The sequence below is a fragment of the Nicotiana tomentosiformis genome, chromosome 6 (genome assembly GCF_000390325.3).
Source record: "Nicotiana tomentosiformis chromosome 6, ASM39032v3, whole genome shotgun sequence".
Classification (NCBI taxonomy): Eukaryota; Viridiplantae; Streptophyta; class Magnoliopsida; order Solanales; family Solanaceae; genus Nicotiana; species Nicotiana tomentosiformis.
In genome coordinates this window covers 122,870,085-122,877,272 of record NC_090817.1, presented here as the reverse complement: position 1 = coordinate 122,877,272, position 7,188 = coordinate 122,870,085, and positions in this window count along the sequence as shown.

Here is a 7,188-nt window from a genome sequence, read left to right as displayed (position 1 = left end):
GTCTAGGGGGCAGACCTATTGGCCTATCTAGAGGCTCAAACTGGGATCTTTCTCTTATGTATTCACAAGATGCATCCAAAATTTGCAACATCTCCTCAACCTCTTCTTCCAGTTCCAAGTGATTGAACAACATCAATGCCTTTTCTAGTGCATCTTCTTTAAATGCACTTGTCTCTACGGCCGGTTCATTTATCTTCATCATTGAAATTATGGCCAGGTCCTCGTAATGGTGAGGAAACTGAATGGCTCGATATACATTGAAGACCACTTCTTCATTGTCAACCCTCAGGATCATCTTACCTTCTCGGACTTTGATAATGGCATCTCTAGTGGGCAAAAGAGTTTGTCCCAAGATGATAGGAACTAACTCATCAGCCTCGTAGTCCAGGATGATAAAATCTGCAGGGAAAATAAACTTTCCAATCTGCAGCAAGACGTCCTCAATTACCCCCTCAGGATAAACATAAGATATGTCAGCTAACTGTAGAAGCACCGTGGTGGGTCTTAAAGCTCCTAATCCCAATTGTTTGAACATTGATAACGGCATCAGATTGATACTTGAACCTAAATCACACAAGGCTCTACCCACATCAATTTCACCAATCCTCACGGGGATGGTAAAACTACCTGGATCCTTAAGCTTTTTTGGAAGCTTATATTGAATCCTGGAAGTGCACTCCTCAGTAAGTGCGTCGGTCTCAAATTCAGTTAACCTCCTCTTATTTGCCACTATATCCTTAATATATTTTGCATATTTTGGGATCTCACGGAGCATGTCCACCAAAGGGATGTTCAAGTGTATCTGCTTCAACATATCTAAAAATTTGTGAAACATGTAGTGATCATTCTTCTTTCTCAGTATTTGAGGAAAAGGAGGTGGCACCCTCTCTGATATTTGCTCAGACTCTCTTTTGTTTCTCTCATCTACCTCTACCGGTTTTGGCACTCTTTCTTCTTCGAGCCCAGACTGTTTTTTTTTCTTCTTAACCACTTCTACTAACTCTCTCCCATTTCTCAACGTCACTGAATTGACTTGAGAATATTTCTCTGTATCACTTGGGAGAGCTCCAACAGGTCTAATATTCTGATTGTTAGCCATTAACCCAAACTGCCTCTCTAGATTTTTGAACGATGTGCGCAATTGTTGATTCTCTTTCTGATTGTCTAGCACGAGCTTTTTCATCATGTCAGTCAAACTCTCTTCTAATTGCTGTGGAGGTTGAGGTGGATGATTATAATTCGCTTGAGGCCTGATGTTCTGATTTACACCCCAAGAGAAGTTAGGATGATTCCTCCAGTTCGCATTGTATGTGTTACCATATTGAGCATTTTGATTCATCGGCTCTCTAGCTTGTTGCCCCACGTAGTAGATGGATTCAGGATTCACGGGGCATATGTCACTTGTGTGACCTTCACCACATAACTCAAAGCAAGTAGACATTTGTTGCACATGCTGGATCTGTTGTGCTTGGTGCATTATCATCTTATTCATTTGATTTGCTAATCTCGCTATATCTACCCTCATTGATGAGAAATCATCAAGCTTGATCACACCTGCTGCCTTTTGTTTAAGTGCTCTTCGTGGTTCCCCATGTACTTGCCAATTATTATAATTAGTAGTGAAATTGTTTAGCAGGATCTGGATCTCACTATAAGGTTTTGCCAAGCAACTACACCCACATGCTGAGTCAAGATTCATCTTTGATGCCTCATCCAACCCATCAACGAAAGTGTGACCCAACAATTCATCAGCCTGACAATGATGTGGGCAGTCTCGGAGTACCTTCTTGTATCTTTCCCAAGCTTGACGAAGAGTCTCGCCATCTCGTTGTTGAAACCCAAGAATCTGTCTCCTCAGCGACTTTGTCTTCTTAGTGGGAAAAGATCTTAATTAAGAATTTCCTTGCTAATCATCCCAATTGTGGATTAAGTTTGCGGGCTCCTTTTGCAACCATTCCTTAGCTTCCCCTAGCAGTGAAAAGGGAAACATTGTCAGCCTTAAGTGTTTGTAATTTCCAGGAAGATCTGAATGTGACTCTGTGGGTCTTCGTGAGATACAATCACATATTGCCCTGTGGACTGAATCAGCTCTACCATGTACTGTTTGAGTTCAAAGTGACCCGTGATCTCAGGCTTCACAATTTCCTGAGTCGTATTAGCAAGATTGGGCCTTGCAGCTTTTATCACCGGACGCCCTTCATTACCTGCCATCTCTATTGGCTGTGGTTAAACTATGATGTCCAACTCTCTTTCAATTCTAGTTCTAGCTTCAACTTCCCTCCTCATTCTATGAAGTGTTCGTTCGTTCATTCAAGAGAAGAGTCTGCGTTATCACAAATAAAGCAAACTAAAAATTAAAACTTGAACAAATAACGAATAAAAGCTTAACTTAGATAAACAATCAATAACTAAGTCACCGGCAACGGCATCAGAAACTTGTTGGTTCCCCAAGTACACGTAAATATACGTGGCCGTCAAGTAATAAAGTGACTCGAAAGTCAGATGTCGAACCCACAGTGACTTAGATCAATTGTCAACTAAGCAAACTAAAATCAATTAATTGTACAAGATATTTAAGAGTGATGTTTTTCTATTAATCTACTATTGCGGAAATTAAACAAGTAACAACTAATTTATCAAGAATGCAAATGTGTATGATGAGATTTTAATTCAGAGGAGGTGAAAATTCCAGGGTTGTGGTTGGTTTATCAATTCTATTCAGTTCAATAATCACACTCGTTAATCCAGATTATCTATGGTTTCTAATTAACCAGCTCGTTTATATGAATAACATGTTCCCACAATACTACTCGCCTGCCCACAATATATCAATCCTATATTCTTATGGTATTGAGTCTTTCATGAACGAATATAATACAGTATTCAATTAAGCAAGACTGTTAGGTATATTCTTGTCCTAACCGCGAAATCGTCCCCCGATCTACGGGTTCAGAAACAAGCTCTCTCTAATTCTACTCTAATCTAAACACGGCTTTCCCCATGCATAGCATAGATAGTAGGGTGAATAGGTAGCTACAACAATTCACAAGTTAAAACTAGAATTAAAGATACTACCACAAGATGATAATTCGAATTAACGAAGATGTAATTAATAAACGTTAATAATCATGTCAACCACAACCCTAGAACTAGAGTGCTTAGCCACTCATGTTCGTAGTAACAATTATCCAAGTATTTTGCATAAACAAATTACAAAGAAAAGACAAAGAATAAAGAACTCAATGATTTTCTCCTCCAAAAGTTGTTCCACGTGATGTTCTTGCCTCCGGTCGCAAAACATCCTCTAAAAATGGTATTTAATGAATATTTATATGTGTAGGGGTAGAACAAGGGAAGGTCACCGAGCTGGTCGCTTGAGTCTATAGGCTACCTTTCCTATCCGCTTTTCTACACCCTGCGCCTTTTGCTCTTCTAACGTAAAAGGTGGCCGGGCCTAGACGAAATAACCAAGTCCAAAACCAAAAAGGAGAAAAAATAGGCTTTAAAACCCGGAACACCCTCGCTACAGGCCTCGCGGCGTGAGGCAAAACGCCAGCTTCATCTCACGCGCGCTTTAATCCTCGCCTCGCCTGCTCTAACGCGAGCAAAGTAGCTCGCTATTCCTGCTGCTGCTTCGATTTAATTTTGTTGCCTAACATTTCCATTTCACGTTTTTGTTTCTTTTTTCAATTGTTCTTTTTGTCTCCTTTTGATTTGTCTCTTTTGTCTTCCTTTGTAATGTTAAACCTTAATCCTTATATATCTACTAATTAAATAATCATAACTCCATTCTTGTAGTGTATAAAATACACATAAAATCTCTACTTTGCTCCCAATTACGTCTTCAACGTACCTACACATAAAATAAACTCAATTAAGTACAAATATTGCATAGTTTAGCATTAAAGCCCCAAAATGTAAGGTAAGTAATGCACTAAAAATATGTAATTATAGCCAAACATCACTACCCCACACTTAAATGTTGCTCGTCCTCGAGCAATCAAACTACACTTTATATAGACACGACATTTTGAAACAATTCTCCTAACTCATCACACCAAGAATCTTTAAAATAGACTAAGCACAAGGGTGTAACATCTTCACCTCAAGATTTTACTCACAAGTACCATGCATTATTCACCACTCACTCACTTACTCTAACATAGAGGTCAATGACATTATTACCTTTTCTTCATGTATCAAGTTCCCTCATACAACAAAAGAGAGTAGTTGCACACATATTAAAATTTAAGAACAATTAGGAACTCAAGATAGTAAGAATTCACTCACTCTCAGAAATAACATTCATATGCCACAAACGATGCACCATAGGCTTGCTCGTAGTGTACTACTCTACTAATCGAGCTCATTCAGTCTAGGATCAAGTATGGCTTTAATTGGTTGTAATGTAGGCTACGGGTCGGGTAGGATACATTTGGCTATAAGAGTGACTACACCTCCCTAAGCACTTTAATATTCAAACCCCATACCTATGTCAAACCAAACTCCACCTTCACATCAATGTATATTACTCCATACTTCTTTTAAGTACAATTACATCAAGAGTTACCACTATCAAGGAATATTTTTTACAGCAATACAACTATATAGATTTGTTTTCTTTCTTTTTCAATTCACGTGGCTCTTACTTTTTCAAAACAGTGCACCTCTCTCCTTATTTCATTAGTTCCACTCAAAAGCCAAAGAAACCACCCCAAACTTTAACTTTTACAAAGATCATTACAATTCAAGTGTTCATGAGAGATTAAAATGTTCAAATAGATGGTTTATTCAAACAAATGGGTAAGAATTGTAATGTGGTTGCCAAAGAAATAGGATTACAGGCTCAAAGGGGTTAACTACGATACATAACAATTAGGCGGGTAAACTATATATATCTGGCTCAACAAAGAAATGCATATATCACTTCCAAGACTGAACAAAACTACTATTTCGCTTTGCAAACACACAGGGCAAGTTCTAGATAACAAATGCAATGCACAGAATAACACACAAACCTCACACATACATGGCACATAACTCACTCAGGATCGGACTCATCAAGACACTCTAGTCAAAACAGTTAAGAAAATTTAAGATCATACAATTTAAGGTACTTATACAAGAGTCAAAAACTGAGCCTAAGCGTCACTACCAAAGTACTCACTATTCTAGAGGCATAAAAAAGTCATGAGATATTGCTTCAATTCAATTCATCTCACAATGGCTCCTACTCCTAAAAAAATAAAACTTACTACACCTGGTTCAAACAAAACCCTTGGAAAAGAACCGCGGCACAAAAAAACACCAAGGGGGAATTACTACACTACATACAAAGAAAATCTTTTTGTCCCTTTTCCTTAGACTTAAATCTCTCAAGAAAACTGTCTAGGAGATTCATCGTTGGGAAAAGTCCAATTTTTCTACTTTTTTTTTCAATTTTTTTCATAGCTACTAAAATACTAAAACACTACACAACTACGAAAACAAAACTAAGAAGTTAACATTTTTCTAACATCCTACTACTAATTATCTAGAGAATTCTCCCACCCCATACTTAAAAGAGTGCAGTTCCCCCAATGCACAAATAAAGCAAAACAATAACGAGGGTGGACAAGAAACTCCCTGAAAGACCAAAGGCCGAAGCAATAGCGGGTCACGGGGTACTCAGACATCCCCCAGGCATGGTCCTTTGAGTGTGCACCCCACACTTAGTTCTCACCATATAATTTGCTTTTGCACACTTCCAATGGCTTTGCCTCCTATGCTTATAATCCTGCAAAACAAAAACAAACACTACAGCAATATTAAGATAAAAAATAAAAATAAAAGAAAGCAGTAAAGATAGATTGCCTCCCAACAAGCGCCTGATTTAACGTCGCGGCCTGACATAGAATCTCGTCTAATCATTAGCAAGTAACACCTTCGACTTCTGACGATCAAAGTCACCTCCATAATAGTGCTTTACTCTTTGTCCGTTCCCTAAGAACGTTCTCTCGCCACCTAAGACGCGCTGCTCAATTGCACCATGTGGAGTGACTCTCACTATCTCAAACGGGCCCGACCATCTCGATTTGAGCTTCCACGGAAAAGAGTCTTAACCTCGAATTGAACAAGAGAACCAATTGGCCCGGTTCGAACTCGCGATGGTGGATATGCTTATCATGCCAGCGCTTGGTCTTTTCTTTATATAACTTGGCATTCTCATACGCATGCAAGCAAAACTCATCAAGCACGTTCAATTGCATCACCCACTTTTTACCCACTAATTCTGCATCAAAATTCAGGTTCTTTATCGCCCAATAGGCCTTGTGCTCAAGTTCCACCGGTAAATAGCATGCCTTCCCATAAACTAGCATGTAAGGGGAGGTTCTGATTGGAGTTTTTTAGGCAGTCCGGTATGCCCATAGAGCATCTTCAAGCTTTGCAGCCCAATCTTTCCTACTTGCACTAACCGTCTTCTCCAGGATCTACTTTATCTCTCTATTTGAGACTTCAACTTGCCCACTAGTCTGAGGATGGTAAGCGGTTGCAACCTTATGTTTGACCTCATATTGCGCTAAGACATTGTCCAAGAGCTTGTTACAAAAATGGGTTCCCCCATCACTAATCATCACTCTCGGAGTGCCGAACCTTTTAAAGATATGCTTTTTCACAAAGTTGACCACTACCTTGGCATCATTGGTAGGAAGAGCAATGGCCTCCACCCACTTCGACACATAGTCAAGGGCTACAAAAATGTGGTTACACCCACTGGACAAGGGAAACGGACCCATAAAATCAATTCCCCACACATCATAAATTTCAACCTCCATAATACCGTGCAATGGCATCTCATGCCTTTTCGTGATTGTTCCTGTTCTCTGGAACCTATCATACCTCCACTCGAACACATGGGCATCTTTAAGCACCCTAGGCCAATAAAAACCCGATTGCAACACCTTAGTTGCCGTTTTGTCACCCGCATAATGACCACACTAAGACGACGCATGACCATCATGTAAGATAGTATTTATTTTAGAATCAGGCACATATCTTCTCATTAACTAATCGGTACAAGATTTGAACAGAAATGGCTCATCCCACACATATGACCTCACATCTCGCAAGAACTTCTTTTTAGCATAAGGTTCAAGATCAGGCAGCATCTCTCCACTTGCCAGATAGTTCACAAAATTTGCATACCAT